This window comes from Mustela putorius, unplaced genomic scaffold (assembly GCF_011764305.1).
Source record: "Mustela putorius furo isolate JIRA1106 unplaced genomic scaffold, ASM1176430v1.1 tig00000680_pilon_pilon_pilon, whole genome shotgun sequence".
In the NCBI taxonomy this organism is placed as follows: domain Eukaryota; kingdom Metazoa; phylum Chordata; class Mammalia; order Carnivora; family Mustelidae; genus Mustela; species Mustela putorius.
The window spans coordinates 898,585-917,418 of record NW_025421442.1 but is presented as its reverse complement, the minus strand read 5'-3'; the positions used below and the strand labels follow the sequence as shown (position 1 = coordinate 917,418).

The window sequence follows — 18,834 nt, the reverse complement described above, 5'->3', positions numbered from 1 at the left end:
GTGTGGCTCCTGTCCCTTCGCTTTCCGACTGTCACCTGGCAGCCAGGCCTCGACCCGCTCCCTCCAGTCGGGGGCGGGGGAGGGTGGGGGAGAGCCGGTGACGCCAGAGGTGGCTGCGACAACACAGCCCGACGGACCCGGGTTGGTGTCGTCAAAGCCGACCAGTGAGGGAACATCCACGCCGAGCATTGCCTGGTTTAGAAAACAGGAGATCCTGCCCGGGGACACACGGACGAAGCTGACGGAAACAGCAGGACACGGAAGGACCGACCCGTGGCCGACAAGGTCCCCAGCGTCGTCAACCTCACAGGCAGATGGTGCACCCCAGGACGGGGGTGGGCGGAGCTAGCGTTCAGTGGGGGCGGGCTCATCCGGGGGAGACCAACGGAGCAGCTCTCGGAGTGGACAGCGGCGGTCACAGACGTGCCTGGGATAGGAACCCGTGGGTCGTGTGCGTCTACCACCGTGGGTTTAAAAACGTCCACAGGAGACGGTTTATGATTCGATACGGATGAGGCCGCCCCACTGTGTCTCTCAAATGAGAATCGAGAGGGGACAAAGCAGCAGACCCTCCAGGCCGCTCTCAGGGTGAAGCCTTGCTCCGGGCCGCTGAGCTCTGAAAGCGGGTTCGAGCGGTCCGCAGAGAACCAGGCGCACGGGGCCCTCTAACCACGCAGCCGAACGAGCGCGGCTGGCGGATCCTTGAGGCACCGGTGTCCCTCTGCCGATCTGTCCCTCCCACCAGCAACTCCATCCCAGGACACACCGGTGACCACGGGCCTGCGCCCTTGGGTACCAGCCCCGGCTCCCCAACAGCCGACAGCCGGCAAGAGGCTGTTTCTGCCCCGGCCCGGGCTTCCTGCGGCCACTGAAGGACGGTTCCCTCTTCCTATCACTTCCCGTCCAAACTCCTCCGGCCGTCCGAAGCCAGCTCTCATCACATGTCCCCGACCAACCCCTTGGAAGTACCACCCGATTCTCTGAGACGACCCCAAACAGCATATCCCTCCCGGAGCAGACCTAGCGTTCTCCCATGACTCATGACCCTGCCCAGGGGACCGTAAACAGCGGTCAGACATCGGTGGCTGCGTCCCTGGGACGGGCAGCAGCTCTACGCGTCCGTGCTCAAGAATCACACTCCAGTTGGTTCCGCAAAGGCAAGTCGGCACCTTACACGTACCGTCCGTCAGCACCGTGTAAGGGCAGAGAGGCCGCAGGAAATCACACACACTTGCCCTGTGTACACACCCTGGGAGAGGCGTGAGCGCTAGTCACTGCCGAGAAAAGGGCCAGTGGTGTGAAGCCGTGAAGTAAACGCAGCCCAAGGAGAGGCGAGCATGACTCGCCCTGCCGCACCGTGGAGGACGCCGGCTGCTCCGGGCGACTCCCAGGCCCGAATCATGTACCTCCCCCGCACCCGAGGCGCCGCCCAGACCAGCGCGCTGCCCGCGGGGAGGTGCCCGAGACGATCGCCAAGCTCTGCTGGCCCTGGAGAAACGGGAAGGTTCTGTCGGAAAAGGTCGTGCTGGTCCGCACGGAAACGGGGTTTAATCTCTTGTTTCTTCCAGCCTCCAGCTTTGCCCTCAACATTTCCATTAAGATTCAGTAAAATTCAGCGCAGGCACTGCGGCGGCAGAGCGCCAGGTGCGTGTTGGAGACACGGAAGAAGTTTCAAGGCGCCCACCAGGCGGACCCCAGAGGCCCCGAGACAAGTCACCTACGTGAATAAATGCGGAACGGCCGACGGCCACGTTCCTTCGTGCGGACGCCTGTAGTTTGAGCACAACCGGGCCCGTTGCTGCTTCTCACGGAGAAAGAAGGAGCCATTGGGAGTCTGACGCTAGAGACCGCCGTTCTCCTGCACAGCGGTAAGTCGGACGCCGCACCTCCCAAAACGTGTAAGCCAGAGGTACTGGGCCAAATACGAGCTTGGGGACAGGTGGCAGGTGGCAGCACGGGCCCGCATTTCCAGATTCCAAAGGGTCTCTCCTGCCCCCCAGAAGGCTTGCAAACACCCCAAAAAATAAACACAAGCCAAAACCAACTAAATGGCCACAAAAACTCTCCCCCAAACCATCAAAATGTCACTATTATGTATCTGGGAAAGCGACAGGAGCACGGAAACCATTGCTGGTGTCAGGTCGGCGTGATTATTAGCCCCTTATTATTATTACTATTTTTTAACGTTTAGAGAGAGGAGAACACCTAATATGAGTCAAATTTCAATGAGGCTGGTTTATACAATGATACGTGACATGCATAGTTTGGTTCCTGTCAAAATTACCCTTTAATGCCTGGAAGCAGAGACCCGATGCAGAGGCCAAGGACACAGGCACTGCACGGATCGGGGTGAGAACAATGACCTGGCCCAGGCCTGTGACGGACGGACCGCACCCGTGACGGAAGGCTTAACACGAGGGGAGATGCGGATGCACAACACGGGACCTCGTGACGCCCCACGGCTCCCTACGACCCTCCGTGGAGAGCTCAGGGGAGAACGAGTCCGCGTCCGTCCCTCGGTCCCAGCCCGCCACCAAGGCTCGCCGGTGAAGAAGGGCGGGGAGAGCCGACCTCCAGCGCACTTCCCTGACGCCTGATTCGGCCGAAGCCGGGCAGGACTGCGGGAGGCTCAGGTCCGCGGGGCCAGAGACCCGCTGGGTCGCATCTAAGCCGCGCAAAGACGCAGCGGCAGCCAGACAGCTCAGACTAAAGTCACTTGGGAGAAGCTGGGTTTTGAGCTGGATCCGGCCTTAATCGCCAGGCATGGGGATACTGGCTCTGACCCAGGAACTCGGGGCATCCCCTTGGCCGGGATGAAGCGGCCGCCGTCTGCAGGGTGACCCGACGCCCAGATTCACCAATGGTGTCTGGTGACGCTGGGTAAGTCGTCGGGGTTTTGGGGCGGAGGGCGGAGCCCAGCTTGCCCCGAGGCGGGGAAATGCGTGAAAACCACAAACCAGGCCCCGGTCCCACGGAATACCCCTGGGCCGGCTCGCAGCATGGGCCTCGGATGGGGCGCCGGGACTCGCGCTGTCGGAGGAGGGATCTGTCTCCGCAGAGCTGGGTCGTGGCGTGTTCTGTTCGCAGGCTCCTCTCCACGGAGACGCGGGCGCGCTCATTAGCGGCAGAGACACCATTAGGCAAAATTTACTAATGAAGCTCGACCCACGCTCTGGGACTGGGGTCCAGGCCGCCTTCCTGTTTGGGTCCATGTCGCTCAGAATGTTCTGTTACTCACACTCCCCACCCACTCATCTCTACCTGTGATCGGAATCAGGGACGCTTGCTGTGATTTAATTGATGTACTCCCGGCATATCTAGACAACTTCAAAGCAGGGCTGCTGTTTAATTAGCGGGGGCACTTTATTCACCAAAGCCTGGCGCTCTTGGATGTGGCATCCTCGTGAAAAGGTGTAATTTCCAGGATCTGAGAAAAACCGCAGTCAGGGCCCAGAAAACCCCCAGCCTGGAGGGCTGACTGTGCAGCGGGCCAGGGGCTTCCGCAAGGGCAGACACATCTCCCAGGGACAACTCAGACGGCCCGTCCGCTCGCAACGGGAAACACCGACCACGCGTTCCAGAACCATCCCTCGGCTCAGCCGACACATGCAGCGAGAAGCAGCGTGATGCCGGAGATGCGGGGGCCACAGGAAAGAAACTAATTACTAGGAAGGAGCCGAGGGGAGGAAGCCCCCAGAGGGGCGTCCATCCGTCTGCGCACCCGGCCAGACAAGGCAAGTCACTAGGAAAGAGACCCTGCAATGTCGGCGTCGGGGAGGACCACGGTTAAAACATCGCACCGTGCGTCTTCACGGAGCTAGAACACCACCGGGCAGGGAGGCGAGCCAGGGCCTCGGCGCTGGGGGTCCTAACGGTCTCTACTGTCTGACTTTCACCCAGGCTAACGCCGGGTGGAGTAGGTGCCGGCCCGTGCCTCCCTCAAGGGCTGGCCCAGCCCCGCTGTGTGGACTCGAAGTGAACTCCAGCCACCTGGCACAGAGTCAGCACAGACCGTCCCCAACTTAACTCGCTTTGATTCCGCTTGGACAGCAAACATGTCAAAGCCCCTAATGAGCCAAGTGGAGACGCGGCTCCCCCTTCCCGGGCACCGCCTAAAGCGAGAGCTTTCTCCCCTCGGGGTCTCGGATGGCCCCCAGGGCCGCCAACAAAGGCCGCACTGTCAGGCCTGGTGAGCCTGTGGCTGAATTGGGTCGTTCATCCACCTTCTCTCCTCCCGACACCTAGAGCCTCGGGCCGCGGCAGGGAAGGTGAGACCAGCCCCCCCCCCCCCCCCGCCACCGTGAGGCCACGCCCGGGCCCCGCTTCCCCACGGGGCCGCCCGACACTGGCCCAACACGGCCGAGAAAGGGCAAACAGAAACGCGGGGTGTGCACTGCTCGTGCGTTCTCGGTCTCCACTTCGTTTCGTGGAAACTCTTGAATTACTACTGTTCCTACACCAAGGCTTTTGGCTCAAATCCCTAGATTTATTTAAAGGTAAAGGAGAAAAAGATACTTTTTTTTTTTTTTTAAAGAATGACCCTTATCGGGAAGAGAACGGAGTCGGGCGTGATCCCATGTCAGCAGGAGAGGCTCCCCTCTCGGTGCCTAAGGGTGAGGTTGACAGGCCCGGCCCTCCGCACGCTGCAGCCGGGACCCAGGGCTGCGAGACCCGGGGGCTGACGGGAAGGCGTCCACGGACAACGGGCACAGGTGGCCGCCAGCAGGCTCCGTCCAGTGTCTGTGTCCCCGTGGCCTCGTCCTGCCACCCTTCTGCAAGTAGGTCATTCGTCAGCAGGGATGGCCTCAAGCTCGTGGAAACAAACAGCAAACGGGGGTGGATGTTTGCTCTAATCAAGGTGGGGACATGGACTGTTTTGTTTAAGTCGCTTCTGGATGAGTTTGCTAGTGGGGCTGCGCTGCAGCCTGGTGGCTTAAGGCCGGGGACGCCGGTGCGAGCAGGGCTGGTGTCTCCGGCGGGCCCCCCACCCCGGCCCCGGGGCAGGCAGCCTCCCTCAGGCGCCCTCCGTGCCGCTGCCCTCACTGTGCGCATCGGTGTCCGGATCTCTTCGTATAAGGACCAGGCGCACTGGATCAGGGCCCAGCATAAGGACCTCGTCTACACTCGATGACTCCCGTAGAGACTCCGTCCAAACAAGGTCACACTCGGAGATGCTTCGGGCTAGGACTCCAGAGGGCCTGTTTCTGGGGAGCCGGTTCAGCCCGCAGCAGGGGTGTTGTTTGTCGGCAGCTCTGCCTTAGAAGGAATGCCGATCTATTTTAAATGTATATGCACCTAAAAACACAGCCCCAAAAACACAAAGCAGAAACTTACAGAAATGGGAAAAAAAAAAAGTAGCTAAGTCAGTAATACTAACTGGAGATTTCAATAACCCACTTTCGGTAATGGATGTAAGAACTGGGCAGGCCAGGAGGGGAACAGAAAACTTAAATGGCGCCGACCGCCGACCGTAACTAGCACATTAGAACATTCCACCCCTCCAGCAAGAGACACATTCTTCTCGGGCTTACAGACAATGTGTTCCCGGACAGACCGTGTTCTAGGTAGTAAAATAAGATTTAACAAACCTGAAGGGAATCAAGCCATGCACACTATGTTCTCTAACAACAGAATATAATTAGAAATCAGTAACAGAAGGAAATTTGAGAATTCACAAATATGCAGAAATTAAACAAAACATTTCTAAATAACCAGTCCCAGAAAATACCACAGGGAGGTTATAAAATACTTGGACAGGCAGGAAGGGACACATTTAACAAAACTTAAGTTGTACAATTAAGGTAGTGCTTAGAGGGAAAGTTCTAGTATTGTATTTAAAAAGATCTCGGGCGCCTAGACAGCTCGATTGGTCAGGTCAGGTCATGATCTCCAGGTCCTGGAACCGAACCCCGTGCCGGGCTCCCTGCTCAGCAGGCGTCTACTTGTCCCTCTCCCCTAACCCCTGCTCTCCCTCAAATGAATAAATAAAATCTTTTTTAAAAAAGTCTCAAATATATAACATAACCTTACACCTTAAGGACTTATAAAAAGAAAGGCAAACTTTTATAAACTTAAAAAAAGGGCAAACTTATAAAAAGAAGAGCAAACCGAAGCTAGCAAAAGAGAAGAAAGAATAAAGATAGGGCAGAGACAAACAAAGAAACGGCAGAGAAAATCAATGCAACAAAAAGCTGGTTCTTTGAAAAGATCCCCCAAACTGAGAAAGCTGCGGCTCGGGTGACCAAGAGAAAAGGACAGGAGACTCGAATCACTGGGGTCAGAAATGGAAGAGGGGCCATGACCACTGAATGAGAAGAAACGGAAAGGACTGTAACAGTGTGAATGATCGTGGGCCGACGCGTTAGTAACCCAGACGAGATGGACACAGTCCTACAGGAACCCAGCTACCAAGGCCGACTTCCGAAGAAACGGGACGGTCCTGAACGGGTCTGCAGCACGTGGAGGCACGGAGCCAGCGGCCAGAAGACTTCCCAGGAAGCAAAGCCCAGCACCAGACGACCTCTCTGGTGAATTCTACCAAATGTTTGGACAAGAATTAACACCAATAACTTCACAGACCCTTCAAAAATATATAAATAAGAGAGACGACACGTTCCAACACGTTGTAGGAGGCCAGTACTACCCGGACACCAACACACTCCCCGGGGCTTGGGGCACGGAGCAAAGGTGCCCACGAGGCAGACGGGCACAAAGACAGACCCCGGAGCGAGCAGCGCACAGGCAGAGCCCACGGCGCCCTGTGGCCTCCCAGGCCACGGCCGGGCACGCAGAGGTGCGGCGACCTAGGATGCGGGGAGCTCGGCGGGAAACGCACCCGCGTGCAGACTCGGAGGAAACAGCGTGTTTGAATCATGTAGCGGACTCAGACACGTTCTTTTAAATGAAAAAACCAAAAACAAAAAACATAAAAACTAGCCAAGTTTTTTAAGCAGAACAAAATAATTCACCTTGGAAATCTATAATTACCGAAATTCTCTAGTTTTTTAAGAATGTTAACATTTCGGGGCTCCTGGGGGGGCTCAGGCAGTTAAGTGTCCACCTTCGGCTCAGGTCGTGATCTCAGGGTCCTGGGATCGAGGCCCGCGGAGAGCCCGCTTCTCCCTCTCCCCCTGCTTGTGCTTTCTCTCTCTCTCTCTGTCAAATAGATACATAAACTCTTAAAAAAAAAAAAAAAGCTGAAGAACTTAATGAAACTATGTAACTCAAAGTGCCTGCGGCGCAGCAACGTGTAGCCGGGTCAGAGCTCCCGCTGCTCCGCCTCCTGCATTTTAAACAACCCGGGACAGTCTCCACATCTACTTCCCACACATCCCGCACCGCCGTCTTCCCACAGAGAGTGCCGCGGCAGAGGGTCTCATTCGTTCCATAGAAAGGGCAAGGCCTGGCGACAGCGACGCAAGCGTGTGCATTTCACAGGCACGACCCTGGACGGTTCATACCGTCCCTAAGTCACGGTACGCCCGATGTGGGGCTGACCATAAAAATGCACGGAGTTGCCAGTTATCTTGTTTTCTGTAAGTTCATGTCTCTGTCTTGTCTGCGCTTCTCCTTTTAAATAATTTGCTGAAGGAATTAAGCTGGCAATCCTATCAGCACACACTGCCTCCTTCTCCACGCTGGAGTACAAAGGACATTTTCAGTTCATTGTTTTTACCTAAGTGGGACTCTTAAACTCATAAATCACGGTTGTTTCAAAGTTTTTTTTGAGGCTTTTTTATTTTCGCAGCCAGAAGCCCTAAACGAATCCATCACGGAGCAACGTCATGGGTAATTACCGCGGGGCTGACTCGCGGCTCCGGCCCTCCGGGCGGCAGGTGTGCTCTCCGCCTCGTGTCCGAAAGCACCTCTGCTGCAGCAGCCCCACGGCTCCGGGAACCCCTCCCCGTCATTACCACGGAAACACGCGCCACCGTGCGATGCGGGACACCCAGCCAGCGTGCATGCGTGTGTGCGCCTGGGACTCAGATGGTCCCTGAGGCTTCGTCCTCAGGATTTGAGGCTTTTGGCAATCGCAAGCAGTTAGATTGGGAATAAAATGGAACCAGATGAAAAGAACAAAAGGGCTAGCGTCCCTGGACACATGAGAGTTGGCATCTCCGGACACACGGGGCTGACATCCCTGGAGACACGGGGCCGGCATCTCGGGACACAAGGGGTGCTGTCTCTGTCCCCAGGCCCATTCCCCTTCCGGCATCCCAGGGGGACCCTTCCTTGCCTCACTGTCTCAATGGGCAGGGGGATTCTGCACCCCACCCCGACGTCCAGCAGTGCCGGAGACATCTGTGACAGTGAGACCAGGTGGGGCACGGTGGGACCCGTCACACACGTTCAATATGCAGGAAAACCCCCATCAAGGGGAATTACTGGGCCCCATAAGTCAACACCATGAGGCCGAGAAACGGCTCCAGTCCACCGTGTTTCCGTGCGGGCTCTTAGTCCCGGTCAGCAAGTCTGAGCACTGAACAGAGCTTAGACACAATCTCGCGCGTCATCTGCGCTCCTGCCTCCCCTTCTCCAACTTCAGAAGTGCCGTCTCCGCCTCTCCGACTCCTTAAATGCCAAATGGGAGCGAGGGGCCCTTCCTCCCCGGGTCTCCTGGACTCTTGAACCTCCTGTGCTTTGCTTCACATTCTCTCCGCGGAAGCGGACAAGCGCGTCTTTTCTCCATCTGCCCATTTCTCTACGTGTCCCTCCCTTCCACTGCGACGCCTACGAGGCCGCGGCCACAGTCACCGCCCTCCCAGCCAGGCACCTGCTGGGGACAGCGGCTGCCGCTGAGAGATGTGGGGTCGGGAAGGGCCTTGCTCCCCTCAACCCCTGCCACGGCAACCACAGCCACGTATGTGCGTGTTTCTGTGGCGTCCCGGCTGCTCCAATGGCGGCATCACTACGAACGTCCCAGGCTTGGGGCTGGACGCCTTTGGGACACCGCCCAGCGGGGCCACGGAGGTGGTGGGGCCACCATAGCTGGCCACAGACAGACTCCAGTCGCCCCAACGGCTGAACCGTTTGAAGAAACACGCACCCTACGTGATGGCGAGAAGGACTCGTGCTCTTGTCGGCAGGTGGCTTCTCGTCCTAATGCAAGTGCAACCAGGAAAGGGAAGGAAGACAGCACCAGGGCTGGCTCGGGGAGGGGGGAGGGGACGGGGTCGGGGCTCCCAGCGCCCACGCGGCCAGGCAGACACACAGCTCCAGACCTGCACGCCCTTCCCACTCGCTCCCACGTCTAGTCCACTAAGCCACAGTAAAGTTCACAGCCGTGTTTCCAAAGAGACCCGCTATTTATGCAAACAAGCGGTGTTCCACGTGTGCCAGCAAGGAGCTCACAGTGGGCCCCAGCCCTGCTTTCAGGATTTACTAAAACAGATGCCGAGTCTCACACCACAGGAAAGTTGAGGGACGGAAGGCCTGGAGGACCCTGACCCTGGAGGGTAGAGTTTTGCATCAACGGGGATGCAGCGCGAGTCGCTCCGGCAGTGGGGAGCGCCTATGAAGGCAGCGGGACTGGCCCCACCCCACCCGGCTTTCCTTCCCACCCTAACCCTTACAGCACGGACTTCACAAGCACAGACGCCGACGAGCCCGTGACGGGAGCTGAGCCGTCCTTTCTGCACAAGAACTGGCCGAGACCTACGATTTGCAGGGCACAGGGCGTGACGATTCTCCCCCGGAGTTCTGTTTGGACCTAACTCACCCCAAGCCTTGTGCTAAAAACAGAGTAAAAAGGGAAGAACCCAACACCCCCTGGACGGCAGTTCTCAGGGGGACGTGCCGTGAGGACTCGCGGCGCATGAGTTCTCAGCGGGAACAGAAGCGGGAGGGCTGCCCAGCGCGGCGAGGAGAGGCAGCGCCCACTCAAGAAAGTCCCCCGGAGGGGCAAAGAGCCCGCACCTGAGCAGCCTGTCAGCAGTGACGGTCCCTGAGGGCCCTCGGCAGCAGCCGTGCATGGAAAGTGGGCGCGAGGGCCGCTGCCGTCTGTCCGGCATCCCTGGGGCCATCTTACCTGCCTCTGCCACCCAGCCCTGAACGACAAGCACACACATGCACACACACACACACACACACACACACGGAACAAAACCGCCCCGAGCAGGCTGCCAGAGGCTCTTTCCGTTTAACGGGGGAAGCAGGTGAATCTCTCCATGGAAAACCATCCCATGCAGGAGGCTCCAGTGACGTGGCTCTGGCCCGTGAGCCACCACGGACCAAAATTCACCTGACATTTCAAAACTGTGATGCGTTCCCTCACATCGGCTGGCAAAGGTCCCAGGCCAGGCCGGGGACGGTGCAGACACGCAGTGGGTGTGTAGGTGCGGCAAAATCCGCGCGGCAGCCACCGACATCCACGCCCCACGCCCGTCCCCCAACTGTTCCGCCACCAGGACACGCATCCGGCAAAATAAACTCACGTGTGTGAAACGGAACACACTCAACCCGTCACCGACGCACTGGGCTTCTGTTTCCGTTTGCATTTTCTCTCTCGGGGTACAGGCTTACGAATTTGAACACAGGAATAAATCCACGTGTCCACAGCCTCAGCCGACAGAGAGAACAGTGTAAGAGCCGACACACCCTACCCGTCTTCTCCCTCACACACACACACACGTGCACACGCTTTTTCTGCATCACTGTCGTCTCGACTTCCTTGAGAAAAGCGGAACCACACAGGATACGGTGGTAGGGATCCGACCGCGACGCCCCAAAACAGCCCACTTTGGCCTGAGGATTACCTCGAGCTGAAGACAAGGGAGAGCGCAGAGGCAGGAGGAGCCTGTGCCCTCAGAAACGTCCCCTTGGGAGGGCGTCCCTCTTCCGTAGCACGAGGGAGAACGACGATTTTGCTGTGGGTGGAGGCAGCGCCAGGAGGAGTCTGAGGACGTAAATCCCAAAGAATAATCCTCACCGACCATCAGCCTCCCACACACACTTCCAGTCGCTCTGTCGTGACCTACCACCCCTGGAAGCCCAAACGCTTGCCCTGTGCTTAGTCTCCACAATTTATTGCCCTTTGTTTACAGGGCGCTAACCATCCAAACCTACCCAGTTCTTCGGGTTTTCACATTTCTTCTGTGAAGTCTTCATGCACTTAACGTAACCCAGTGAAATCTGCCTTTGCTACCGTGAAGCTGCCCTTGTCCGTTCACTTCTCACGCCTCAGTCACAGAACCGAGGAGAGCAGAAAAAGTTTTCCTTCTCCCCCACATAAACTTCGAACCACAGTGCCTGTACGGGGTCATCTAATTTGGTGTCTGTAGAAATAACTCACTCCTCTTTTCTGCAAGAGTATTGCCCGGTGTCGACGGCCCAGGAATGCTGAGTCTCCGCACACTGGGCTGATCCCTCTGGACAAGCCTTAGACTTCAACAGGCACACAAGCCGCCCAAGAGCTCGTGACGCGTGGATTCTGACTCTGCGGGGTGGCGCCTGGGATCCTGCATTCCCGACAGCTCCCGAGCCGTGCCCTGCTACTGCTCTGTGGGCCACTGTGAACGGGGAGATCTTGGCTTCCAGGCAGACAGGCCATGCCCTCATGCACCCTTTCAAGTTTGGGTGAATGGGGTTAAGACCAGCAGCCACCGGGTCCTTTGGTCAGTGCAGCTCCCCACAAACAGAGCTTTCCCTAAATCGGAGGTTTTATGTGAAGCCTGCTTGGCGTCTGTATTCACCCACCGGAGCCCTGCAGGCGTTTGGGTCTGAGACCCTGCAGAGTCTCCTTCCAAGAGCACTACTGTTCCAGACCCGGGAATAAGGGCCGCGCGTCCTCCGCACAGTGCAGTGTGTCTGAAGTCCCTTGAACAGGGGCGAGTCCACCTGCGGGGCTCAGCAAAGACAGAAAGAGAAGGAGCCATGGTGACCCGGAGGGGATCCTCTCAGAACACCCATTAAAGACCTCTGAACACGTCCCCTTTCGCCCACGGGAAATGGACCGAATCTAGCCCAAACAGCACATGTGCCAGGAGAGCCAAGGTAGGAAGAATGTGAGGTTCTCCTGGTTCCCCGACCACTGGGGAGGTACAGGACCCACCACACCATTACTCCCGGGAGACGGTGCAGGGCCTCGGAGGGCCATGCGGGGAGGAAGCCTTGTGAAGCCCCCAAAATGGGCAAAGGACCAACGCAGACATTCCTCTGAAAAGGACCCACAAATACCCAGCAAGCTTGTGGGAAGATCACAGATCACTGCGGAGATTATGAGAACGTCACCCATCATCTGCGGAACGAACGAGACGCCACCTCACGTCCATTCACAGAGGAGCAGGTGTTGGAGGGACCCGGCGGGACTGGAGCCCTTCGGCGCCGCTGGTGGGAAAACCGGACGGCAGCTCCCCCTAAAGCTAAGAATGGGGTCACCACATGACCCAGCAATTCCACTTCCCAGCGCACACCCAGAAGGACTGAAAGCAGGGCCCTGGCGAGCCGTCCACACCCACACTCACGGCAGCTCAAACACGGAAGCGTCCCAAGCGCCCGCCGACGGATGGATGGAGAGACCCAGCGCGGTGTGGCACACCAGGAAACCGCGCTCGGGCTTACCAAGGAAACTCTGGGCCACCTGGCTGGCTCGGTCAGTTGGGGATCTGACTCTTGGTCTGGGTTCGGGTCATGGTCTCAGGGTCTTGGGATCGAGTCTGCGTGCGGTTCTCTCTCTCCCTCTCCTCCTGCCTCTTCCCCGCTGCGCACTCGCTCTCCCTCTCTCTCAAATAAATCCATCTTTAAAAAGAAAAAAAAAGTAATTCTAACACGTGCCATGACATGGATGAGGCCGGGGACATGATGCAAGTGGAATAAGCCAGTCACAAAAGACAAGAATTCTGCGATTCCTGTGAAGGATCTCGAGGAGTCGACTCCCGGAAGCAGAAGGAAGATGGGGAGTCGCCAGGGGCAGGGCAGGGCGGCCCCGAACAGGAGCTGCTTAATGGGGATACGTTTTCAGGTTTGCAAAATGAAAAAAGTTCTGGCAATTGTAAACCACTGCGAGCGGACTTAATGGTGTTGAACTGCACACTCAGAAATGGTGAAGACGCTAAATTGTGTGTGTGTGTGTGTGTGTGTGTGTGAGTGTCACCACAACTGCAAAACAAACCCGTGCGTGCCGGCTGGAGACATGGCTGCAGTCGGGACACCCGTGGAGGGCGCTCCAGGCAGAGAAGCTAAAGTCACATGGAGCTACAGTCATGCCCCGGGGGACCAGAGCCGCAGAAGCTCACCGAGTCACTGTGTGGGTGTCAAGACCCCCAGCACGTGGGATCCTGTCTTCTCCTCTTTGGATGAAAACATTTTACCTTTTATTTTAAAGTACTCTGACCCCAAGGAGGCCATCACCACCAGAAACACACTTCTAAACATCTGACATCACCTCGCAGCTCTGTGTCCCCACCTGGACGTGGACACAACACAGCCGTGCCCACCCGCGAGAGCCAGGCGCGGCGAGTGTCGGCAAACGCAGAGCTCACGGTGGTGCGTTCGGCACCGTCTCGTCTCCGCCCGCTCTCTCCAGTAGCCCCGATCTCAACCCCTGAGCCAACGTACACATCACCAGAGGCCATGCCTGTCCCCACGGCCGCAAAGTCACCTGCCTGCCCCTGGAGGAGCCTCGCCTTGGCAGCCTCTTACCCTGAAGCCCTGCCCAGCTGGGGGCTCGCCAGGGCGGGAGGCTCACTCCCGGCAGCCCCGGCCGGCGGAGGCTCCGCCCAGCCTGGGCCTGGAGGAGGAGGAATCCTGGCGCCCACGCCTCGGGGGCAGGATTCGCCGGTTGGTAAGAGCCGACTCCCCGGCACACACAATCCCGGCGTCCTTCTGCGTGTGGCCGCTCGGCACCGTGGCCGGGTCCTGCCCAGCGCTGATTCCTGGAGACGCCGGCGACATTCCCAGGAAGCCACCAGGAGCCGATCCTTAGGGATGGAATTGGAGCGGGGTCCTGAGCTCCACAGGTATGGACGTATGGACGAAGATCACGGTGACTCTCCTTCTGCACGCGACTGCTTCGTTTTCCTCTATTCGTTAACCGGATCATCCGAAACCTTCGTGTACGTCACCAGCCGTCTCCATTCGAATCGTCCCCCCAGGAAAATTCCTTTTCCCTTTTTGTGTGTGCGGTTTAAAGGCTTAAAGCAAGATGCTGTGCAGGAATAACCCCCGACGTCCCTAACGCACCTCACAGTGGAAGTGGTCCAGGACGGCAGCAGTGTTCGCTTCTGGCCTTCAGGGGCCACACGACCGTCCTCAGGGGCTCCAATCCCCTGGGCATCCCCTCTGTGCGCCTCAGTATCCTTTGCACACAGACACACGGAGCACAAAGAGGGCCAACACGGGCCCCTGGACACCCGCGCTTGGCCAACAACGGTCACGGGATCACTCTCCGGGCACTGAATTCAGGGACTGACTGCAAACCTGAGAGCCCCTCCTGGGGCCCAGTCACATAGCACGGACCCCAAGCCGGCCTGGAGTGGCCAGCGGCAGAACAAGAGCCGCCTCAGCGTCCTGCCCTCTCCTCCCCGCCCCTCCCCTGCGTCAAGTACGGCTCCCCTCCCTCTCCCTCCGTCCCGACGGACGCCGCACTCCTGCCTCAGGAAGATGCCCAGAGACGCTGCCCCCGCCGGCTTACCCGTCCCACGCTCCTGCCTGAGAACCGGGAAGCCAAAATGCAGACCCTTGCGAGCACGGGGAGCAGCAGAGGGAGAAACGCCAGCGTGTAACGGGTGTGTGTGCTGGGGAAGCAGCACTTACAGATGCATGTGTGCACCCACGCACACGCAGATGCTCGCACACTCACCTGCGCACACACGCACAGGTGGTCGCACACGGGCACACGCGCGCACACTCACATGCACACACACACCAGCTGCCACGCACAGACGCACGCAGGACCACCCGTTTCACAGCACCTCGTCAGGAAGGACCCGTGAGACCCCCGGGGGCTGAATGAAGACAGACCGGGGTGGCATGGCAGGAGCCCATTCTAAGTTTCCACTGCATCACAGTCCCTCATTGTCATGGCTCCCAAAAGGACAAAGGCCAGAGCACTCTCAGCTTGCATCCCCGGGGAGAGGCAGGGTCCGTGAGCATGAAGGCGGCACGCATCACCCCACAACCGTGGACTGAATTCAGTGGGAGGTGCGGCTATAACCGGGTGTGGGAAAAGTCCGACGGCATCCGAGGTGCATTTCCGCCGTGAGACCGGCCGTCTGGGGCTGCTGGCTGAGTCACCGCGGGGAACATGTAGACGGTGGTTTGGGGCGGAGAAGAGACAGCCACGTGGGGCCCATCCGGGGAGGCCGATGAGGGAACTGCAGACTTTCCGGGAACATGACGGACCATCGCCAGGCCAGCCGGCTGCTCCCCTGGGACAGATGCAGGCCTGCCTCGACCCCGGGATCCCGGGATCACGGGATCACGACCTGAACCGCAGGCAGTCGCGGCACCGAGGGAGCCCCCCTGGCACCCCTTTCTGTGCACTTTAAGGACTTGCGACCTGGAGATGCCCGAAGGTGCGCAGGGAGAGCGCCGAGACCTTCACCGCTTCCCGTGCCCCAGGGATGGTCCCTGTCACCCCCATCCTGCAGGGGAGGAGCACAGGGGTGCAGCCGGCTCGTCCTGCCCCGCGGCCCTGCCAAGCAGCGAGTCTGCATCAGGCAGTCACGATTACGGAAGCTTCCGTGGAAACAAACTGCCAGCGCGGAAGGCGCCCGAGGACACACTGAGCACAGCGAGGGTCCCACACCGCTCTCTTCCACACCCGTGAACCTGGGCCACGGGAGTCCTCGCTGGAGGGGTCCTCCGCCCGGGCAATGGGCTCGCGGCCAGGCGCACCCCAAGCACGCACACCTCTCCCTAAAGGAGAGGGGACGCATGGACAGGGCGGGCCTAGCCTCGGAGCAGCGCTCAGGTCACGGCCGCGGCCCCGGAGGGCACGGGGGGGGGGGACGCTCTCCACGGGTGGAAGACACGGTCCGCCATGAGACGGCTCACGCTTCCTCCCCGCAGAGACACGCCGGTGGTTGTGAACAGCTTCTCACGGCCCCGCAGCCCAGCCGAGGAGGCAGCGTTGGTGTCCCCTTCCCCACCTGCCAGGGAGAAGGCCGAGCTCAGGGAGGGGCGGCAAGACCACCCCCGGGGCGGCTTCATATTTTGCCGTAAGCATCTTCCCTGGCGGCAGTTTGAGGCCCCGTGACTGGAAGAAGTGGCTTTCGGCCCCGGGCATCCAGCAGAACCATGGGGGACGGGTCAACCCCATGCCCGGGCTGCACCCCAACCCTGCCGACTCCCCAGATGATGCCCGGGGCACACAGGGACGCGGCGGTCCATCCCCACTTGGCGGTCCATCCCCACTTGGCCCTGCAGGCTGTCCCTGGACAGGGAGGCACCTTCTCCGCCCAGTGGGTCATAACCCCAAGCCGGCCTGGGAAGCCTCTGGGGGGGTGCGGGAAAGCGCTGGGGTCGGCACACGTGGGCCACCCAGCAGGTCTGGGGTGCGGACCGGGAACCCGCATTTCCAGCGGGCGGCGGTGCTGATGCCGCCGGCCCGGAGCTGCATCGCGATGGTGGCTGGTCTGGACGGTCGGGCCACATGCCGAGTCACTGGAGCGTCACCAGACGGGACGGGAGTCGGACGCTGACCGGCCAGCCACCGAGGCCAGCGTGCCTCCGCTTCCCGGGTTTCGGCTTCTCTGCAAATGACCACAAGCCTCTTCGGTCACTCGTCTGGCAGGAGCTTCGCCGCTCTCTGCGCCTGCCGACTCCTGCCCCCACACATCCCTGAGAGACAGGGAGAGGGAGACAGTCGGGCAGGGGGAGGGGGAAGGGGAGGGGAGAGGGGGGAGGGGGGAGGGGAGGGGCTGGGGAGGGAAAGCAGAAGAAGGGCAGGAGGGGGAGCCAGGGGCCGGAGGGGCGGGCAGCAGGGAGCAGGGGAGGGGGAGGAGGGAGCAGGGGAGGAGCAGGGCAGAGGAGGGAGAAGGAGGGGGAGGAATGGGGGGGGTAGAGGAAGGGCAGGAGAGGCAGAGGGAGGGGAGCCCGGGAGGAGGCGCAGACCTCGCCGCCCCACGGCCGCCCCCTGCAGCCGCTGTCCCCCACAGCTGCCCCCGCGGCCGCCCCAGCTCCCGCTAACGCGGAAGGTCCGGGCCAGGACCAGGCCGGTCGGTTCGCGCCGCGCGACACCCCGACCTGTGGCAGGGCTGCGGGTTTCCAGGGACGGGCGGCGGCAAGGGAGGGCAGAGGCCGTGGACACCCCCACGCTGCAGGTGTCCCGAAGCACACACGTGCGCCCAGACCAGGCCCAGGGGCTTGCGTGAGCTTCCGCGAACCCCGAGGGAGTCGGAAAGACCCGTGTTGGCCTTGAAGAGACGAGCGTGACCCTCGGGGGACGCTTTAACGCGTTCTGAACCAGGAGCCGTCCCTCAGGACGTCCGCGGCGGTCGGGCGCCCCTCCGGACACAGGGTTTGTGACGCCCCAGCACCCTGACAACAGGCACACAGAGGAAAACCGCAGGGCGTGCTGCACTGCTCAGCCCCGGCGACAGCCAGCCACGAGGGCGGCGGGTTCCACCCTCCGAAAGGACTGCACAGGAGACGGTGGCACGGAGCGGCCTCCCCACACGGCCCCGAGGGTGCCGGCACCCACACACCGGGCTGGGACTCGTCCCACCGTGCCTGAGGCTGCCGCAGCCCGGAGTCTGGAGCGGGCCACCATGATTTCCCCACGTTCAGGGGCATCTGGGCAGCTGTCCCTGCTCTCTGGGGGAGCCCTGATGGCCATCCTAGATCAAGGCAACACAGAGCTCGCCCTGGACCAGGATGAGACCCCGGACAGGCAGCAGGCAAGTGCTTTCCCGACGGCCAGACTGACAGGTGTGGTTTTGCGGGACGTGTTAGCAAATGTTTTCACAGGAATTACGGACCTGTGATTCGCGCTCCCAGGGGTCTACAGGAGGAGACAGAAGGCCGCAGCCCTGCCTCCGGGCCGCTGGCTGCTTGCGAGCCGGGGCAGGTCCCGGTCCCCACAGCTGGTTCTGCGTTGTTAGCTGTGGAGAGCTCACCTGGGGGCTGGGGGGGGGGGGCGCGTGCGGCGTGCCAGGATCAGAACTCCTGACCTGTCACCAGCAGCGCCCGTGCATCTGACCCCGGGGTCCACGGGCCTCCTCTGGGTACCACGTGGGCAGGAACCCAGGGCTGGGGAAGAGAGGCCGGCTGATGGCGGACTGTCTGCCCACCACGCTGGCGTGGGACGTGACATGGGGCACAGCAGGGCAGGGGATGTCCCAAATGGCTGGGAGCCAGCTGACCGGGCATGGCTGGCCATTCGGGTCCCAGACAGAATGCGGCCCCTGGGGGACGGGCCCGGGTGGGGACCCTGGGATCCTCCAAGGACCAGGCCTGCCACGGGGAGAACGTGGTATCCAAGGTGCACTGGGACCAGGCAGAGCGACTCCGGCCCACAGGGCCCGGCCATGGCGCACGGGGAGGAGGAGGGGCCCCTCACGCGGCCCGGAGCCCTCCCCAGGGAGCAACGGGAGGGGAGGCCGGCCAAGCCCGATGTGGGTTTATAACGAGCTTCCCCCGCCCGCTTCCTCAGGCCGGCCCCTGCGAGGGGCTGGAGATGCGCCCGCAGTCCGTGCGGGGTCCCCACCCAGCACCTCCGCACGGCCCTGTCTTCGGAGGCGAAACATTTAAGGCGGCGATCGAAGTAACAGGAGGTTGCCGGGGCGGGTCCTGATCCTGCTGGAGCCTTGGGAGAAGAGGAGACGTGGCCACACACAGGCCCGAGGGAGGGGCCGTGAGGACACCGGGTGCCCCCCTGGACCTCGGACCGCCGGC

General features: G+C 60.3%; 1 protein-coding gene across 2 annotated transcripts in view; it reads right to left on the bottom strand.

Annotated features, from left to right (window-relative positions):
• ROR2 (receptor tyrosine kinase like orphan receptor 2) overlaps positions 1-18,834 on the bottom strand; it is a 139,008-nt gene that overhangs the window by 33,720 nt on the left and 86,454 nt on the right. The gene's annotated exons all lie outside the window — the stretch shown is intronic.